The sequence below is a fragment of the Sinohyriopsis cumingii genome, chromosome 18 (assembly GCF_028554795.1).
Source record: "Sinohyriopsis cumingii isolate HCF-2022 chromosome 18, ASM2855479v2, whole genome shotgun sequence".
In the NCBI taxonomy this organism is placed as follows: Eukaryota; Metazoa; Mollusca; class Bivalvia; order Unionida; family Unionidae; genus Sinohyriopsis; species Sinohyriopsis cumingii.
Window position 1 is genome coordinate 5,634,546 of NC_142978.1, and position 22,478 is coordinate 5,657,023.

General features: G+C 37.3%; 1 long non-coding RNA gene and 2 pseudogenes across 1 annotated transcript; 1 reads left to right on the plus strand and 2 right to left on the minus strand.

Moving 5' to 3' along the window:
- Positions 1-725: 725 nt before the first annotated feature.
- Positions 726-2,831, minus strand: LOC149776004 (uncharacterized). The gene is made up of 3 exons (XR_016416216.1): positions 2,693-2,831; positions 2,022-2,222; positions 726-1,420 (listed from the first exon to the last, which is right to left on the minus strand). It is a non-coding gene; the product is annotated as an uncharacterized LOC149776004 (long non-coding RNA).
- A 2,410-nt stretch (positions 2,832-5,241) lies between these two features.
- Positions 5,242-7,848, plus strand: LOC149776005 (uncharacterized; annotated as a pseudogene).
- A 553-nt stretch (positions 7,849-8,401) lies between these two features.
- On the minus strand, positions 8,402-19,844 carry LOC149776006 (uncharacterized; annotated as a pseudogene).
- Between the last annotated feature and the right edge of the window lie 2,634 nt (positions 19,845-22,478).

Sequence of the window (22,478 nt, forward strand, 5' to 3'; positions counted from 1 at the left end):
GCCGATTTGTCGAGACCGGGCCCATCCCGACCACCCGTCTAAGAGTAGTAGAAACCGCCAAAGTTGTGTATTGCATCGGAAAGCCTTGCTCAACTACCATGATCCTTCCTCCCCCGAGACGGTACGCAACCCACGGCAAACGGGTTGCATCTACTTATTCGCCTCTTACGACACTTAGTGAGGCACGTCGGGCCAATTCTACAACGCCGGACCCGCAGAGGAAGGCTTACATGCATTAAATAGTTTAGTATAATACTGAAGGGCCAGATTTGTTCGTCTGAGATAAAGTAATGATTCACTTGCGTCAAGATAACGGCTTTCTTCAGAAGTAAAACTTCTAAGTACACTCACATTCCAAGTCCCTGAATATATATCGGACCAAATATTTACAAGCTAATCCATACTTAATCAAGCCAGAGCAAAAATTACTACTGATCTGCATAACAGGAGGAAGATATTTCCAAATTATGTTTACCTTTATTCCTATTCAATGGTTCTTTTTTTCATTACATTGGTCTTTGTTGCATCTGTGTCAGCTATGGTTGAATGTAAGCCTTACAAATGAGGTGTCCTTCTCACCGGAAGACATGTATCAACATATGACTTAGAATCAGGACTTTGAATCAGGACTTTGATGTAATCAGCAGGAGTGCATCCCGACAATATTTTTAGATTTCCAAACTTTGAATCCTTCTTCGAGTCATATCTGAACTCTTAAGTTTGTACTTAACGATCAATAATACGCATACTCTTCCATCTGTAATAGTTCACCAAGTAGTCTAAATGTTTTGAGCAGTAAGTTTCTGAATTAAGTGATTTTACTAGGCTAACAGTTTTGATGTTTAATATGTTGACTGACAATATGCTACCCTGAGATACACCATCTCCAGAAGATGGATGTTATCTTCCAGAAAGATGCTGCCTACCTCGACTGGGAGTTTTGTCTTTCCAAAAACTCGAAGATAATGCATGATGGGGAACCGTACACAACATTGAATGGGCGATTATTCATGCAGTATTTCCTTGTGTTTTAAGCTTCCTTCAACTCAATTTTATGTTCTCTCATTATGAGAATCTTTCTAATAAATCATTTAGTCTGGAGTACGAATCCACAATAAATGTCTGGTGGTAATTTGTTCGATTAGAGATAACCGTAGTCTTATCATGTAATATCTGTTCAATTGTTTTGCAGATACAGCATGTTAATGCTATGGGACGATAGTTGTAAAGGTCGGTGTGGTCCATTCCAGATTTGGACACTGGTTTTATAGCTACAAGTGATGGAAGTACCCAGTTTCACAAATATTTTTGAAAATATTCAGCTTTGTATTAACTGTTGTCAGGTACGTGTTTCAAACTTGATAATGGCTATCATCTTGTCCTGCAGAAGTGTCATGGCTCAGATCAGTCTTGTAACTCTCTGAAAATGAGTTATCAGTTCTAAGATTGGTCATTTCACAGTAATTGTATCTGATCTTGACAGGTATGAAAGTAAAGTAATCGAGCTGACACCCTTTGAGACTAAATTGGTATTTAAGAAATAACATACATACGCGAATGACAATAAAAAGATGTATTATTCTCTCACACTAATGATGAAGTAACATGACATCAAAATATATGGATCCAATGGAAAACCATGATGAAGAACATAATTATTTGAAATGTTCAATAATTATAAAGTTATTTCAGATAATTAATCACTACCAAGCTTTTTGTCTCTTTGGTCAACCAATATGCTGACCTTTCCCTATATAGTCAAACACTAATGGCATTCTTATAGTCAAACACTATAAGGAAATTCTCTTAGTCAAACACTATGACCTTATAGTTAAACACTATAATGAAATTCTTATAGTCAAACACTAAAATTTCTCTTACTCAAACACTATGACCTTCTTATAGTCAAACACTAATGGCATTCTTATAGTCAAACACTATAATGAAATTCCGCTTAGTCAAACACTGACCTTCTTATAGTTAAACACTATAATGAAATTCTCTTATATGTCCACGTTTACTTGACATTTCATATGCCCTTTAACCCGCTTCCCGGCTCGGTCACTTCAACCATCCAGACTTTCCATGCACATATACGTTGGCACTTTCCTGGCGGTCTTTCATCACTATTGCTGCGGCCTCTGGCTACACCTAGTCAGTCCGCACACAGTTATCCACACCTAGACACTCGTACCTAGTTATCCACAACTAGTAATCCACGCCTAGTTAGTTGAATATGAAAAGAAACAACTTTCCAAATAGTCTGCTTTCTGTGTTATCTAGATTAAAATAGCTAAGCATTTCAAATGGATTAATACTAACACACTTTAAATATTCCTTATTTAAGACTATGACGTACGAATGGTATACCAAAAAAATAGAAATATGATATAACAAACTCTAATACATACATAATACGTCTTCAATATTAGTTACAATAGCGACAAGATAACCTACCAACAGGAGTATTGCATATGTGTTCATATCCCTGTTAATAATCCGAATCGTACCATTTCTCGCTACCAAATTACATAAGCCATACACTCTTGATGAATTAAACTAAGCCATACACTCTTGATGAATTAAACTACAAGTACGATAAAACAACGCAAACGTATAATACAAGATTAAACGTGTTTTGCGAAACTGAACATTAATTTAAAAAAAGTTGATTAAAAAGAATATAACTCACCCAACTCGTTGGCTCAAACTAAGTAAGACATAATGGCGATCCCGCCCCGACAGCTAAACACATAAAGAGCTTCCCTCTAATGGCTGCGTCAGTCAAAATCCCTAAGTAACATATATAGTCGCGCGCGTTAACATGTATTACGCACGTGCCGCGCAAGCAGTGAAGGCGTCACGCGATGCAAAGAAAAAAGTATATTTACAAGATACTGTGGCGCGCAAAACACGTCAAATACTGGAATTTATGGTGGTCTAAGCAAGCCATATCAGGTATTTCGTGACAGAAAGGATGCTAAACTTGCAAGCTTATTTAAAAGAACTAAATTTAAAATCTAAATATATTAGCACAGAGTGTGCAATGTTTATATATCAATCAATTTTTTAAACTAATCAATCAAAACGTCTACAACTTGTCTTCGGAAAATGATTTCCTTTGAAAAGTTCTTCCTCCATCGGGCGAACACCGATTTGGCTTACAGTTTTCGACAACAAATAATAAAGTCAAACGTATTTTGATTAAAATTTCTCACACAAGTGATACTTCACGCAAATGGTGCTGACATATTTCGTAATTTAATTGTTGAGTTATATTAAACAAATAGCCTGTGATAACTTATTAAAATGTCGTTACCTTCTGGTCGCACAATCCTCATTCTATCTTCAAAGTTCTGAATTTAAATCAAAGATCTCGACTGTTTCTTTTGCTTGAGCATATGTTATACAGAACAATACTGATCTGCTAAAATGTTGGTTTGTATCACTTATTTTCATCAAGAGTAGCATATGTGTATTAGTGATTTACGACACATGAGCAAAAACGTGGCTAAGCAGTACAAAGACTAAATTCGAAAAATGTACAACTGAATTTTAAAATTTTTTTTTAGTTTCCGTGAATATACCACTCTATCAATAGTTTGCTACTTCTGTGTCAAATTGCAAATTCAGTGACCAGCTTCAACCTGTCAGAACCAGGTCATTCAAGCTATGCAAGTCATCAGGCACTAACGAATCTGATAAACTGACTTCCCACTTTACGCTGAGGTTCTATGGTATCAAAAAGGAAGACATCTGCGAAAATGTAGAAACTAATCATTTTAAGTGTTACCGTTATCAGTAAATTTCTCTAGCATCATACTTCTATCTTTGCTATGTGCTGACTGCACCTGCTTCCATAAATGCAAATGAATAAATAAAGCGAATTAGTTTTAATGTCCAACGATCCTACAACAGATACAACCGTAAGAAACAATTTAGGGCAATTAATTTTAGCTGTTCTTCAACTATTTTATGTTGATGCAGCAAGTCGGTTTATTGAATTAACATTTTCTTTCTGGGTTCTTGTGTCTTTAAACGGGAGAAACCTGTCTGAATTCTTTACAGATTGTTCTTATATCAGACCCCTCACGTGACCTATGAAAAGTGTAGATTAGGTCAAGTGTACACATTCAATAACAAAGGTAAATGTTCTTCACTGAAGTATACTCGTGTAGATTTACCACTGAATGTACGTTTTGTATTAAAATGTGTTTTTGTCAGAGAATTCAATATATAGATTATAACAGCTCACCACTGTATATTTTATTGTTTCCAACGATATCAACGCAGGACAAGCAAAGACTATTCCCTTGAAAACCTAAGCGAATTGTGCAACATAATAGCTAAATGCACAATAAATACTTAACTCTAAGCTTCAATTGTGTAGCCATGTTAGAAAACATTTCAGAAATCGCACGATGCTCATGCTACAATCCAAAATGGCCTATGGTACTAATGGAACGTAATAGCACGTTTAGGAGACACACTGTATGAATACACATGTAAACCAACAATTGGCTTAAGGCATCATATACGCCATAACATTCCCGTGGCATCCAATCTCAATACATAGGTGATTGATTGATTGATTGATTGATTATATTTTTACGGCGCATGTAGGGATATTTAATAGTGGCAAAAGGTTTCGTATCGACCAGCGATATACAACAAAAGAGTTGTATGTAAAACGATAAGACGGAAACGGTAATAAATAAAACTTCACGATCAACGTGGAATGTAATCGGTGTATCGTAATGATGACAGGTGAAAAGGTGTTGAATGTAAATGACGGTATATACATTACATAAAACTTCTCAACGTGATGGCATAAAACTTAGAATAAATATTTACGTCTTTTAAGAATTCTAGAATACAATTTACTTTTATTGTATCAAAAAGTTCCTTCACGTCATGAACATTATAGTACTGAACGTGTGTAGGTTGCAAGTCGAAACACTCCGTCATAATGTGCTTAACAGTGAATGGTTCATTGCAAGTAACGTACTCTGGTGGGTTTTCACCTTTTAGTATGTGGGTGTGGGTTATATAAATATGACCAATTCGAATGGGGTTCTCCAAAAACATTACCGCCATTTCAAACCGGAAGAGGCCAGCATCCATATAGGAACAGCAGTAAAGAGCGAGAAAGATACATGAAGTAGTCAGCTATTTCCATATTATAATAATGCCTACGGAGTATTGCGTACCCCAGTGCACATACATTTCCCTGGTCCCAAAATGATCGGGTTAAATCTTGGATGGTGGCTATACGGAGAGACTTTTGGACGCCCACGATACACAGTGTTGTGTGTTCCAGCCACTTTGACTCGTCTGATTATATCTGTGAAACAGCGTCTGGTAAGTTCTGTTTAACACAGCTTATACTTCTAATCAGTTCTCATAGTATTTACAAGTATTATATGTAAACCAAATAAATGAATATTTGTCATTTATCATATTCCTTATGGTTGTTTTGAATAATCGTGTTTTGGTCCGCTATCACGTATCAAAACGAACAGTCGAACATACTATATGCCTAATAAGAAGTGTAAACACACTCTGAAATATACAATGCACTGTATTTTTTTTTCCAAATTAGAATTTAAAATGTTAATACTTCACAGGCAAAAAACCATTCCAGAAGAAGTTGAAGCCTACAGCTGTGCCCCATTTTCAACTGGACTCAAGCTGAATCTTCAGCAACACTTAAACGGAGGAAGAGACACATCGAAAGAGAATTAAAGCAAAATACTCAGGTATGGTGAGGTATTTCATGCAAAGGACTTGATACATGTTAAGGCCTATCGATATTGTGATTTTGTAATACATTACAGAGATAATCACAATACAATTGAAAATAAAATAAAATACATCTCTAGAAAAGAAAATAAGACAAGGTAAGGTATGTATGCAGACTGTCCCTATTTTTTATTTTCTCATTGCTGACCCTAGCACTCCACCCACCTCCGTTAAAAAAAAAAAATTGGTTTTCTTTTTAATTCCCAAAATTTGTGCATCTAGTCTAGTCCAGTACTTGATGCGCTTTGTACATTATATATACTGAACATTTTCATATATATAATGCTCAATTTTTTTACAAATCCCAACCTATCAACCCAAATTTCAAAACCAGTGCAACATTAAATCACTCATTTGTTTGGGTCCATAAATACAGTATAAATACTTTCCTTTTTTTCATCTCAGTGTATTAGTGATGTTATTCTCATGAATGAAAACACTGAGGTTGGATGTCAAGAAATAGTGTCTTCAACTCCAACTCAAGAAACAGGTACAGTCAAGAATTTATAACTTTTACCTTTTTGGGTGGGTGGGGTATTAATCTCCATATGCCACCTAAAAGGGTGGTGTGCGTACCACCAATATTGCCATTTATTATGTTAGAAAACTAAGAAAACTTTGTTAACAAAACCTATTTGCTGTCTGTTCATTTGTGTTACATTCTGTCAATCAATAATAGATCATTTTAAGACTGAACCATTTTAACACTTCCATGTGAACCAAATCTCACTTTCAAATGTACTGTTAAAAATAAAATTGATGCACTTGTTTTTTGGTAAATTAAAACCTGTTACTCAAATGTTGTTGCAAAATGTATTAAAGATATTTCTGTTAAGTCTGAGATAACCTTGAAATTCACCAAATGCAATTACAATTTTATTTCAGTGGCTGCAGTCTACATCTCTGCCTCAACTCAGACTGAAGAAACCAGCACAAGGGATTGTGGGACACAAAGTGGTGATCAACCAATGTTTAGTATCCAGAATTTAGTGCATGATCCCCAGGGCATATATTATTATACCGGACTGGAAAATTATCAGAATTTTAAATTTGTTGTTGTTGTTGCTGTTTTAGGGTTTAACGCCATTTTTCAGCACATGATAGGCTATACATGGCGGCCAGTATTAATGGTGGAGGAAGAACCCGGGAAAACCCCGGAAAGAACCACCGACCCACGAGAAGCTACTGGCAAGCTTTCTCACATACCCACATTGGCTGAATCCGAGACTCTTTAAATTTGTATTAGACACCTTAGAGGCAGCAGCATATCACCTCAACTACTATGATGGGACATTACCTGATATAGGTACTGACGATCAGTTTGTTTTGTACATTAATTAAGCTCCGACGACATATTACAAATTTCGATCTCAGTCGCCTTTTAAAACTAACTGAGAGTGGGGTTACCAGTGTGTTTGTCACCTGGATAAATTTTATGTTTCTCTAGTGGAATGAGGTTAACTGGTGGCCATCCAGAGATTTAGTTCATTTTTTTTTGCACCTACAGATTTTAAGGCAAAATATCCCAATGCCAGGGTGATAGTGTATAGTACAGTGTCCAATTTTCAAACCCAAACAGCCAGTGGCACAACATGCAACATTTTCAGCGTACAAAAATAGAAATACTGTAAAGGTACTGGTGGGTTGCACGCCTGGTGGACTTGTTTCCTATGTTTCTAGTGTCTATGGGGGCTCTACTAGTGATCGACATATATGTGAAAGAAGCAAACTGACTTATGATCCAGGGGACTCAGTAATGGCTGATAAGGACTTCAATGTAGAGGATATCTTATTCCATTCAATATTCATATTTATAACCCAAGTTTCTTCAAGGCAAAGAATCGTTTGTCATCAAGAAGCGTGCTAAAAGATAGAAAAATCGCAAGCAAACGAGTTCATGTTGAAAGAACCATTGGTTTAGCAAAAACATACGAAATTTTGTGCAACCCCCTTAATAATACAGAATCTGCACTGGTAACAGTAATAATAAAGGTGTGCTTTACTTTCTGTTCCTTTAGAAATAGAACTGTACCTAGACAGGTTTAAATATATTTTGTAAGAAAACACTAAATGTTTGGAAAAACAACTCATCTTAATCTGGTTTTTGCAGTAGAACGGTGTAACAAAACAATACATATGCTTCTTTCAGAACAAAGTCGTTTATTTAAATTCAGCAAATATGTACAGTATTATATCTCACTCTGATCACTTGAAGTATCTTATTCATGAATATCTTTACTCTATGTTCTTCTATGTGCAATCTGTGACAAACGTTGAATTAAAACAAGGAGGCGAAATGTTACTACGGTGTTTTACTACATGTACTTGAATACATACCACAGCTAACATAAAATTTCAAAATAATTTAAGTGATATACTATTATGCACTCTGATTATTGTGTGTGTTTTCTTGATTGCTTATAAAATATGAATATGCCATTAAAATAAAACATTATTTTTAACCCAATATTTGCAATTGCCTTCCATTCAACTACTGGTTTTACTGTAGATAAAAACTAGGCTGAATAGGAAACACAGCAATGTTACATCCTCAACTTCAAAAGTCATAGATGTAATAGTTTGTAAAAGTGATAATTGATTAATGCTTCTTTGAAGTGGCTTTCACAAATTCTTTAAGTTTAGTTACCATCTTGTCTACAAAGTCCGTATCAAATTTTATTGAAACAACCTTGAATCCTTCATGGTGAAGACAACACATCTGCACATCTTTCTCCCAGAGCACAGCATCTGTCCCCGAATCTGATAATGATAATCATGATTGGTATCCAGTGTGAGGCCCGATGATGATAACTTGAGGTAAGGCACCGTGTTGTGGTTAATGACCTTGTCTTTGCTTGCATATGGGCATTTCACTTCCACAAGAGTAGTATCATTAATTATCCTATCTGGAGTTGCTGCCAAAAAAGGAAACTCCTCACTAATGAATAAACCACAAGGTTATGTCTTGATACCTTCTAATTGTTCAAATTTGTTTAAGGCTACTGCTTCATATTTTATGCCATGGAGAATAGGAGCAGTGCGGATTGACCTGCACATGCAAAGTGATCTAGCTAGGGCTTGTCTGTCCTTTCAGTGATCTAGCTAGGGCTTGTCTGTCCTTTCTTACAATGATCTAGCTAGGGTTTGTTTGTCCTTGCTTACAGTGATCTAGCTAGGGCTTATTTGTCCTTTCTTTCAGTAGCTTTACAGATAGAACCAAACATAGAGGCAGCAAGTCTTTTGCACCTCTCGTCACCCCATCGTTTACAGGCGGACTGATTTCGTGTAGCTTCTGACTAGGTTAGCCTGTCCTTTGATAATCTGTGTTAAGTTTTCTTTCTCGAGAAAATGCTCTTCCATGGTCTGTGTCTTGTACTAATGATCTTTGCTAAGTGCTGGTATGTTAGCTGAGGGGAAGAGATGGCGTACTGGTATCTGTACAGAACAGTTATAATTCAAACAAACATTTCTAAAATGATATGGGTAGGATTCTTGTGCACGATATTTGGTAGGGCGTGGGTCAAATTGCAAGGTTCTATCATTTCCACGAACGGTCTTGTAGGTGATGTGCCTTGAGAGGAGAAAACCTTTGTGTGGTTTTGCTTTATGAAATGCCTGAAGTACCCGAGTGCAGGACAATTCTGACAAAATGACTCCATCTTGTGAAAACCTGAAACTTGCATACAAGACTGTAACATGTTTGCAGTGAGTTGAGGGACCTTGTCCAGCCCCCCATTCACACTGAGCTTCTTGCACTACCCCATTTTCATCCAGTGACAGATCTACCTTATAGGTTACTGACTTCTTCATTTCTGCCCATACAATGGATAAGATAAATGTCAAACCTCTCTCTGGGTATGAACACACTCTGTAGCATCCCAAGTACCTCTCTTCATACAAATCTCTGCACTTGGCATCAATGTCCTTGCAATACTGAGACAGGTATTCTGTCAACCTTTCCATGGTGAATTGGGGAAAATTGCTGGTCATTCCGACATGGGCATCCTTGTACTTATCTAGACCTGGAATATCCATCTTGAACTCTGGCTCAGTAGTACCAGACACTGAATTTTTATCATAAAACTCCAATCTGTAAAGAACTACAATAAAGATTAAAAGCTGTTTGCTGTTTGTTCCAGCATTTGTCATACAGTTCGTTTCACTGGCCCTGTTTGTCCCCTGATACCAGCCAAACTACATACGCTTTATTGTTTACCTCCTATGTACAATTAAGATAAAATTCTCGTGTTAGTCTTAGTGGTGAATAGTAACCAGAATTAGACCCTCTTCAATATTTATTGTCATTATTACTTGACATTTTAATAAATCATATAATCAATAAATTATGATATTATTATAAAACTAATTATGATAATTATAAAAAGGCATTTTGTGATTATTTTTATCGCAGGAGATTTGCCCGTTTTATTTCAATGCTGTAATTACATAGAACGTGTACTCTAATTCGGGATTTTAAAAATCCAGATTGCTTCCATACCTCATAGACACAAATAAAAATATAAAAGTTCACCATGATAAGACACTTTTACTTTCTGTATGCACGAATTTTTAATCATTTGTTCACAGCACTTATTATCTTCTGCCTTGAAAACATAGTATATATTCTTGGAGAATATGAGAAAGAGAGAGCAATATGTGATCTGTTCTTTCCTAAGACATGGTTACTAACAAATGTGTGTGTGTGTGATTAAGATTATTAACGTAGCTTTAACAATTTTTCAGTCATAACCGTGATAACGCTACGATGTCTGCATGTGGCAGTTTATAGTGATGTCTAGCACTTAAAAATTATGGAACTTACATGACTGGATGCATCCAGGTCAACTACTAATACAATATATCATTGAATTCAATATTTCATACTGTAATCATATAAAAATAATACTTGTATTCGAGTAAATGTTTGCTCATATTCGACTATAACCTATTTTCGAGGTTGGCGTCTTTAAACAACTTCAATGCATCCTGGTTGGATCATGCTAAGAAAAGTGTACGCTCACTTATCTCTCAATGAGCTCCTTTTTCCGACCATAAACCTTGGCATTTCTTCTTTAAGTCTCCTCTTATTTCTGGAAGTGTCCATGATTCATAAGATGACTTCTAGATATGTTACTATTGCTACTCCGTCCATATGAACCGAGTTGACTAGCAGCGCCACCTAGTGGAACTAGCACTGTGAGAACCCCATTCTTGCAATCACTACCTCCTCTCTAAGGATACTTCTGTAGGAAGGAGTCCCTTCTCCTAGGCTTGGATAGACTGCATGAAGTTTGTTATTCACTGCATCATTTCATGATGCCTGCCACTTATGACGTAAGCACTTTTTGATACTATGTTTAAAATCATGATACGATATTTTAAAATCAGATGGTTCATGAGATAGGGTCATTTTAGCAGCGCGATCTGCTTTTTCATTACCTTTAATACCAATATGCTAGGTAACCAACATTATATTATATTGTGGGAGACACTCAGCTAGGTATTTTTGACGACTCTATTGGTATATAAGGGGTTCTCCAATTTTCTATTGTGTAGTGACTGAAGTACTGATAGGAAGTCGGAGAAGATGATGCTGTTTCAAATACGTTTGTTGTCGATATTTTGCAGAGCAAGGTCTCTTGCTCTGATTTCGACTGAAAAAATTGATGTCCCATTTGGTAACCTAACTTGTGTTGTGCTGTCTACTAACGAAGGCTTCAGCAACCTTTTCTTCATCCTTTGATCCGTCGGTATAAATTCTTGTGTAGTTTTAAATTCGCTGAGGAGTTCATGAAAACAGTTATGGAACATGGAAGGTTTTGTCTACGATTATTTTCCATCGTGTAGCGTAAAAAGTACATTTGGTTGTTTAAGTAGCCAGGGTGGTGTTTCGGGAATTGACGTTTTCTGAATTTTAGAAAGAAAATTTTTTGTACTGTCAAGGCTGGATGATATTCTAATGCCAAAGGAAGGTATGGCGTTTGGTTTAATTACGTATGTTTTGCATTTGGGTTGAAAAACTGCCGAAAAAACAGGGTTCAGAGGGTTTGATTTTAATGTGAGAGCATACTGCGCGGAAAGCATTTCTCTACGATGTGATAAAGGTGGTTAGTTTGCTTCAGCTAAAAGGCTTTCACACGAGGATGTCTTAAATGCACCCAGAGCTAGTCTTATTCCTTGATGATGAATTGGATCAAACATTTTCTGGCTGAACCATAAACAACGCAACCACAGTCCAATTTCGAGCGAATAAACGTTCTATATAAATTGAGGATGACTTTTCTATCAGCACCCCAGTCAGTGTGCTATACAACTTTAAGTAGATCTAGAGATTTTAAGCATTTAGCTTTCATGTTCTTTAGGTGTGTAATAAAAGTCAGTTTTCTGTCGAAGATAATACCTAAAAACTTTGTTTCCTCCGCAGTTCGAATATGTGTTCCGTCCAGCGTGTGTTTAGGTTCATCGTGATGTCTTCGTAACTGACAGAAATGCATACATACCGTTTTCAATTTCGAGAATTTGAAGCCGTTAGTACTAACCCAATTTTGTATCTTGTTTATATTTTGTTGTAGTTGTCTTTCGATTGTATGCATGTGCTTTGATCGATAGCATATTAAAAAGTCTTCAACGTATAGCGAGCAATCCACACCAGGAGTCAAACACTTGGTAATGCTATTAATTTTCATGTTGAAAACCGTCACAGATAAAATACTGCCCTGAGGCACATCCAGCAGTTCTGAGAGGGTAGAGCCCACTCGTACTTTAAATTGTCTGTCCGAGAGAAAGTTCAATATCAAAGAGGGCAGACGGCCTTTTAGACCCAGATCGTGCAGGTCATTTAATATCACGTACTTCCATGTCGTGTCCTAAGTCTTTTCTAAATCAAAGAAAACCGCTACTAAATGTGTCTTCTTAATAAATACATCGCGAATAAATGTTTCCAGTCTAAGTAGATGATCATTGGTGCTCCGGCCATATCGAAAACCACTTTGGAAAGGGGATATTAAATTGTTAGTTTCCAGGTACCGTACAAGCAGAGAATTGATCATTCGTTCCATTGTTTTGCACACACAGCTTGTGAGTGCAATAGGTCGATAGCTGTTAGGATCTACGATATCTCTACCTGGTTTGGGAACTGGTATTACTGTTGCTTCTTTCCAAATTTGTGGTACATTACCAGTAATCCATACATCATTGAAGATTGCCAGAAGAACGGTTAATGACGATTCTGGAAGATGTTTCAAAAACTGGCAATGTATTTCGTCAGGCCCAGTGGATGTAACGTGGGCTTTATTCAGAGATTCCATCAGCTCAAACAGTGTAAACGGTTGATTATAACATTCTCAGTTATTCGATGTGAATTTCAACCGTTTATTTTCGTTTTGTGTTTTTAATCTTCTGAAAAATTAGACGATGAGGAATTTTTAGAAAACCTATCAGCAAGTATATTACCTATGTCAAATTTAGAATTGACATTCGTGTTGTTTAGTTTGAGATGCCTAAAGAAATTGTGTTTTCCCTTTCCATTTATTTTGCGGATCGTGTCCCAAACTTTCTTAATAGAGGAACGAGAATTTAAAGTTGAAACGTATTTTTTCCATGATGCTCTTTTACTTTCTTTAATCGTGCAGCGGACTTTGGCCCGAACAATACGGTACTTAGTTAAATTTTCGAGCATTGGACGATTATTAAATCTTTTCAGTGTTGCTTGGCGTTGTCTAATGGTCTCTTTACATTCTTTTGTGAACCACAGTTTTGGGGTGCATTTACAGTTTGGTAAGGGCTTCGGAATGGATTCTTTTACAATGTCGGTTAAAACAGAAGTAAAACACTGAAAAGGGTTATTGTCCTTTAAATCAGTATCCATGTTAAGCCTAGCTGTGCAAAGTGTTTCAAATTTGGCCCAGTCGACCTTCTTTAAATTCAATTGTGGAATTGCTTCGTCAATTGTAACGTGGGTGTTCTCAAGAGCGATTGGAAAGTGATCACTGATGTGAAGGTCATCAGCGACCTTCCATCTCTAGTCCAAAAGCAGCGATGGGGAACAAATTGTCAAATCGATACATATCTCTGTACCCGTTCCTGGATGTAAATATGTCAGTGATTTGGTATATATAGACACAAATCGCGTCTAGAAATGAAGTCTTCTACTTTGTGGCCTCTGTCACTTATATGGTTTTATCTCTATAAAATGTTACGGGCATTAAAATCCCCGAGTAAAACAAACGGTGCGGGCAGTTGTTGAAAAAGTTGTCTAAATCATTTGGTACTACGTTGATGTTTGGTGGTCAGTAAATAGAACAAAAGGTAATCAATGGATGTAGAGTGACGCTTACAACAATGGCTGGCAGATTTCTGTTTATAGGGATGGCGTTATGAGGGGTTCTATTGTTCACAACAGAAACTCCTCCAGAGGCCCTGTCAACATTTTGGGAGTAGGTGTTAAACAGAGAGTAGTTTTTAAGGGTAATGTTATCTGTATCTTTCAAGAATGTTTCTTGAAGGCATAGTACTGCAGAATCATGTTCGTTTAAAAGCAGGAGAATATCATTGTAATTTCCTTTAAGTCCTCGACAGTTCCATTGTATGATGGTGTTCTTCATTATAAACTGAAGATTGTGGAGCTAGGTTAGACGTTTCGCGGAGGAAATTTGTGTGGTTTTTTCTCTGGAGGAAAGACCGGGGTTGAATGTTTTGTTTGTAGGTCTGGAGCTACCTTGAGCGCATGGAGCAGTTTCTTCTGCATCCATTCTCTCAATATCTCCAAATCTGTTATAGAGTTTCATAGGGTCATCTTACGACTTCTGTTGCCTGTTTCCATGAGATTTGGTGTTATTCTTTGGTGATTTCGATGGTGGTGTATCATTAAAGGTTGTCTGAGTAGATGCCGTTTTTTCTCTGCGTTTGGAAATGGGGGTATTAGAGCTTGGTTCTGAATCGGGTAAATCTGTGTTTGAGCGTCCTTCGTTGTTTTAGGATTGTTCTTCACTACAGTGGAGAAGAATGGGCCAGGATGGGCTGTTTTGGCCTGTACACGTTTTCTGGCTTCTGGATAGGGAATGTTAGCTGTGTACTTTATCCTCTGTATTTCCTTCCGTTTCCAAGGATCACAATCCTTGGAATTGGCGTGATGTTCCTTTCCACAACTGACACAATGCGGACTTGCTTTACAATCAGATTCCTGACGAGAATGGTCTCCGCATCGGTCGCATATTTGGTATTTTGAGCAGAGGTCTTCGTGATGGCCATATTTCTGACGCTTATAGCATCGAAGGGGGTTTGGAATGTATATCTCAACCTTCACTTGCAAAAAGCCAACTTTGACCACTTTGGGTAATGATGGCTTGTTGAATGCGAGTACAATGGTGTTGGTGTCCTGTAGGTTGTTATTAAGTTTAATGCGTATTCTACGTACTGCAGTGACACCTTCGTTTTTCATTCCTTCAATGAGATCTGTGTCGCCGATTCCAGCCAAGTCGCTATAACGAATCCCGCCTTTTGACGTATTGAGTGTGGTGTGAGCGAATGTTTTTATTTTCTTGATATTTTCTGTCTGACCTCGCCGCTCACACTCAACAAGAAGGAAACCCGATTTCAACTTTTTGACACGTGCCAATCAAACCTGTGATTGTTTACTCGATGACAAACGGAGACAGTGAGCCCCGCGGTTTCATGGCATCTTTAGATGTATAACCATGATGCATGGCAATGACTCCACACTACATGGTTCATCATCCAACTCAGATGCAGTTTTGGTGCGTTTATTTTGATTTTTTTTAATTTTCATGTTGGATTGTTGAAATTGGAGCTCCCGTGCTTCCCATCCACCATGGAGTCCAACAAGGGGACACTTTTCAAATGCCAGGGATATACAGATGCTAAACTCAACAGATAAAATTACCTATGATTGACACGTGAATCCACTGCCTTCTAAGGTCAGTAAAATTACCTCCTGATTGACCCGTTAAGCCACCGCCTTCTAGGAAGTCTTCTAAGACTTAGGAAAGGGAAAGCTATAGGAATAGACTGTAGGGGCAACGGTGGAATCAAGAGAGATACAAGAAGAAAAATAAAGAATGGTGACCGAGAAGATAAAAGACTTCATAGGGGTCGGCGTGACCAGCCGATTTGCCGAGACCGTGCCCATCACAACCACCCGTCTAAGAGAAGTAGTGTATTGCATCGGAAAGCCTCTGGTCAACTACTAGGATCCTTTCCTCCCACGACACGGGACGCAACCTACAGCAAACAAGTTGCCTCTACTTAGTCACCTCTTATGACACGTAGTGAGGCACTTCGGTCCAATTCTACAACACCGGACCCGCAGAAGGTTATGTTAAAATTGAATGAATTATATGACCATTTCGATCTGCAACTACGAGTATGTTGACTTGAAATGATGGCAACACTGTTGTTTTCCCACCTTTTAGCTTTTAATATTGAAGTTGTTGTTTTGGGGGAATTTTACATTTACTTGGGGGGGGGGGTGCACTAATATTGTTAGTGCTTAGGACCTTGGAAGGCCTTAATTCGGACCTGACTAGACATCAGTATAAACTGTCACACTGCAGGGCTTGTAGCGATATTAGTGAAAAATTGTTAAAGCTACGTTAACAATCTAAATCACACACAGAATGTATTGATGAACTGAGGTATTGGCCTGACTCTATGATGGCAAGAGAGGCGGGAATCATCTTCAGTTTGCACAGCTTTAATTCTTTCCATGGCGGTAGTTATATCACAGAACATACACATTGCAATATTCCTGCCGCACTTTAGTCACGATTGTAAACGAGTAATAACATCATTAGTTTTACACACAAGAAAATAATTTCTCCCAAAACCTTAAACAAAAGTTATTTTATGCAAAATGTTAAATGTAGATGGGGAAATTATCCTATATTGGCCCCTGTCAAATTTCTAAACTTAAAACTAAGATGTGACTTTTTGAGCTATTATTGTTTACTAGTCACCAGAGTCACTTTTTACGTATAATCATCGCCAAACACTTGGTAGAGTATCGAGATCATTTTTATTATAAGTTTCCGTCACAGAACGTTGTAATCGTGTACGACTATTGATTTAATGAACTCTTACTAACTTATAAGAGTTTATAACAGCGCTGAAAGGTGTGGTGCGTTATTTAAGACATCGAGTTAGGGTAATCTGGCCATATTTCGACAACTGAGGTCTTTGACAAGAGTTCAACAACTTCATTGTTGAAGCCGACTACTGTGTACCTAACTACGATACGGGAAGCAGTTAAACGGACTTCTTGCAATAAATGTCACTATTCAAAAAGCAAATAATTTGAGTTCTTCTTACTGAAAAGTGATTTTATGATGACTATATAGACATGTGGTAAATCCGACCGTGTTGTGCCTTACTCCGACCTCTAATATGTGTAATTCCGACCACCATATATGGACCGTACATATCCAGGCTTCAAAACAAGATTTTGTTTATCTTGACAGATTTTAAAGCTTTAAATTGTTTTTATTTTTTTCAGATAGAGAGATGGCAGATAGCAAGTGATATTGTTATATAGATAATTGCAGATGTGTGTGTTTGTGCTTGTGTGTTTTGGATTTTTTAACGTAGCTTTAAAGAAAAATTCAGTCGTATCTCTAAGATGCCTGCAGTGTGGCAGTTTATAGTGATGTCGAGCACTGGGGTATCATGCCGCAGACATGTAGCATGATGTCCCACCCAATCACATTATCCTGACACCAGGCCGACCAGTCCTAACACTAACTTCTTAATGCTGATCGACAAGCGAGGCAGATCTTAGTACCATTTTTGTACAATTTTTTGGTACGACTCGGCCGGGGATCGAACCCACGACATCCTACATCCGAGGCGGACGCTCTAACCACTAGGCCACAATTGCAGATTTTTCTTCAAAGTTCAATGCAAACTAATCATAATTCTAAATTTTCTTTAAGCTTGTCTTCTTTGTCGGAATTGCCCTCTTGTGATAAAGAACCAAAGGTAAATCCGACCACTATATAGAACTTTATATACCACTATTATTTGTCATGAAACTGGTGCACTTTTTACTTTTTTCAGCGAGACAAAGCATTATTTTAAAGATACGATAATATAATTATTATGGTATTGAAAGCTATACAAATCTTGAATGATTGATGCCTTAATAGGGTCCTGAATAAAACGTTTTATGAATGCCGCTTCTGAAATCGCACGGAAGAGAGAACACTGAGACGACTACGTCATTTTGTCACGCGATGCCCTCGTCGCCTGGAAACACCTTTACTAATTTGCATATGCATGTGCACAAATAAAAACAAACACAGCAAATTATTTGCATACCTTTGTTGTAAACAACAGGACGTACATCCACGGTCAGGATTACCCTACTGGTCGGAATATGACCATGTTACCCTAATTTCATACCCTCTCTGGGCCCTCGATAGCTACGATGTCGTAGCCTCAACTTGATGTGTTGTGGTTGAGGCTACGAACTGATCCCATATCATGTAATGGAGCAAAAAAAATCAACACTAAAGTCAGAAAAACAAACAGTGTACAAATCAACTACATAAAAATAATCATGTTGTGAAAGAAGTTTGGCTTATTTTGATTTATTAAGCCCTTACACGATAAAGTAAATTGGCATGGTTACTCTAACCTTATCCTGTCCGCCATGACAGATAACGCAAGACTCTCGCCGTGACCCCTTTTCTACGTAAGGCTTGCCAGACCATATTTTTGATAATCTACGCTATATTATTATCAATCAAGTGCGAATAATAGCTTCTTGGTGGAATTTCAAAGTTGCCGATAAACCCTATCTACTTTTAATGAGCAGAATTTCTGACCCAAACGGCGCCAAATTTTTACGATTTCTTTACATTTCCAAATAAGGCGTCAATGTCCTTATATGGCACACCAACAAGCGAGGCTGAGAACGGAAGTAATCATTATTTGAAATAACATGGCGGACGATCTAAACGAAAATATCGGTTAAAAAAGGTAAACGAGATTTTACAACTATTTCTACAAAGATTTTCGATACTTCCGGTATTAAATAAGAGAACTACTCAATTTATGGGATTATATGCAAGGAATATGTTTAAAGTGTTGATATTAGGCTAAAAGAACGCCGGGTGTGAATCACACCCGGCTTGCTCCTTTAACACGTATATGCTCATGTTAGTACCCTGTCCACGAGGTACGAGTAAGGGTACTAATATTAGTACATGGCCCTCGTACAGCGATTACATCACTGACCGCTAGAATCCGAGAATCTCATTTTCTTTAGCGCTCCATAATCATTATGTTGTAATGGACTTGGTTTATTGCAAAACTGTCATCACTGAAAGAATTTCCTGAATAATGGATTGGATAAATAAACAAGTAGCTGTCAAAATATTTAATTCATTTCTCGTTTAGTTCCGAGAGGATACGGAACGCAAGTATAACGCGTATATCTTTTGTTTGAAGCTGCACATATTCTTTTTTTTTAAACATTATTCCAAGCTTTTTGTTTCAAACTTGTAGTTCTGAAATTAGAAAACGAAAACAAGAAGAAAGACGCTGTAAATAGATTTCTGCATGCACTCTACTGCTGTCATTTCTTTTACACACTTAAATCCTTGTTGCCATCTACGTGGGACAATCTAACTTGTGTGTAAAAATACATCCCGGATAAAATATTTCGGCTAATAAACGTAATTTGAAGCTAGTGAAATAGTCCACGAAACAGCCTTTACTGTATTTTCCATTTTGAAAATAAATCCAAATTAAAGACTTTTCTCTTTATTCGTGCAAATAATTGGATATAAAATGTGTTAGTCTGCGCTAAGAATGAACCAACAAAAGATAATTCTAAAACTTGGTATAGCAAATTCAGCAAGAAAAGTAGATCATTAACATTAAACAATAAATGGGAACGCACACATGAAATTTCATGACATACAGAAACGGAGCGAGAATATTGTAGCTAATTTTAACTGGGAGTTAACCCTATTGTATCCGATACATTTACGCAGATTTTATTATGTAATAAACATTACCTCCATTACGAATTTACAATGTAATTACTATGCATCATTTCCTAGATGAGAGATGCTTTATGTATGCTAATATATATAATTCATTTTTATCAAGGACACGTCTTTCAGCGTTAAGCAAGTGAATTTTGGTACCTGCATTGTGTATTGGAAGACGCTGACTCACGATGTTTTGACACCGTGTGATAAACACATTTGGTATGTATTGTAACCTTGTATGAATATTTTGTGGATATTGTACGTGTTAGTCATAGCAGTATAATGAAATTACCTTGTATCATGTATAATTCCACCAGGACATGATCAATTTATTCCATAATTCCAATGTTTTGCTGTGCACTCGCTAACAAAATAGTACTAATCCGCCATTTGTACCGCTCCGGTGGCTTAGTGGTTAGAGCGCCCACCTCGGATGCGGGAGGTTGTGGGTTAGATCCCGGCCGAGTCATACCAGAGACTTACAGAAATGGTACTAACAGCTGCCTCGTTTGGCGTTCAGAATTAAAAGGTTAGTGTTAGGACTGGTCGGCCTGTTGTCAGGATAATGTGACTGCGTGGGACATCATGCTACTTGTCTGCGGCATGATGCCCCAATGCTGGACATCACTATAAACTGCCACATTGCAGACAGCGTAGCGATATGACTGAAAATTTTTTAAAGCTACGTTAAAAATCCAAATCACATCACATCCGCCATTTGCGTATTTTGGTCAGTGAGCGCTATGGAATCTGATTGGCTATTGGTCACATGACCTTTTTCTTAATAACTAGCCCTACGTACATGTAATGTAGAGCTTTACTGTTATCTTGTCCAGCCTTCGGAGCAGACGGAAGTAAAGCATCGGGAGACGTTGTACCTATTTCATCTATTTAATAATGTCTCAAGCTATGTTGGATAAACATAGTCAAGTTGCACTGGTTAATACCTAATGAAATCTGATATGCTTGCTTGACATTACGAAGAGGTCCAGAATTTATTTTTTATTCATGAGTGACGTCTGCTACAGTTTTGGTTGATATGATTTTACCTTCGGCGAATTATCACTGCGATTAACCTATGTAAGGTAAGGCGAGAGATCATTACGATATATATAATCCTGGGAAACATACAAATTGTTCCCTCAGGAACTGATATATAAGTATATTAACATTAAGTCGCTACTAAACCGTCGCTCTTCACCTTCGTTAGAAGGCGAACTCACGTTGCACCTTCACCTTACGATACTCACTACCTTCAACACCTGAAGGTATATACTTCACCTTCATCTTATTCACCGCCCCGATTTAAGCAACTCTTTCTTGTATTTCCATAACGTGAATTCTATGTGATATAAATCATTACAAGTATATTCTTAGAGAGAGGTGGAGAAGGTGCAATTATATCTGAATCTCCATTGTACATTCCCCCACGGGAGTCGATCACCTTTGTCTCCCGTGATTATATGGTTTACATAGGTCTGGTATTAAATCTTAAATGTTATATGAAACTGTATTGACATTCAGTAATTGCATGTTCACCTGCTCTTATACTTAAGGTAATTTACAAATAAATACTTTCGATGTTGATTCTATACGGTCTTGTATTATTCTTTCTAATCAAAAGCTAGACAGGAGGACCCAAAAGTATTGTAGCCCGGATACGGTGTTACAGTCGGTGGCAGCGAAGTGGGATTATTAATCCTATATTATAGTGATTGAAAAGAATTTTAATTTGATAATTGTCTTATTTGCTATAAAGCATCCAGACAGTATTGTATCCCTATTTTAATGATAAATATTTCACCAAGATGGCTGATTCAGGTGACGTTTTATTTAATCCAAACTCGCTACCATCTTCAGATGAGGTAGACAAAGGAAATAGCAATGATTATTCGTTTGTCGACGAAGAAAACGAAAGTTTGCCATTGGTCGTGACTGGTCTCAGTGCAGACATACTAAATAATGAATTGGTCTTGATGAAAGGTGAAATAAGTAACAGTGTTAAGAAAATACGACAAAAACAACTTCTAAAAATGTATGTGAGGTCAAACATCAGTTAGCTGAGAAGATATATCTGCTGAGACAAGATTTCGGCCTTCAAATGTCAAAATCGGTATCAAAATTGAATGCACATGGAAGTCGTTCTTCAGCAACTACACTAAGGCGCTCTTCAGTACCATATGAAAATAACAATATTCCAGTTGATTATCCGTCTGGTATAAATATGAATTAAAATCAAGATTTTCATTAGTCACTGTCTGAAAGGCCAACCAGGGCTAATAAACAAAATTTACAAATGAAATCTCAGCAGTATGATTGAAGCGAGGATTTAGATGAATGCCTAGCACATTTTCAAATTTTGGCGGAAATAAATAAATGGGATAGTAGTGAATGGGGCCACCCTACGTACAAAGGGAATTAGCATTACAGGGACCCCTGGGCCACTCTACGTACAATGGAAATTTAACATGGCGAAAAATCGTGGGCCACTCTACGTACAACGGGAATTGAACATGGTGAAAAATCGTGGGTCACTCTACGTACAAGGGGGAATTTAACATGGGGGAATAGAGTTTGGGTTTGTCTAGGGACAAGGGGAATTGAATATGGGACTTTTTTTTTTTTAAATTTTAAATTTAAATTTAAATTTAAATTTAAAAAAGG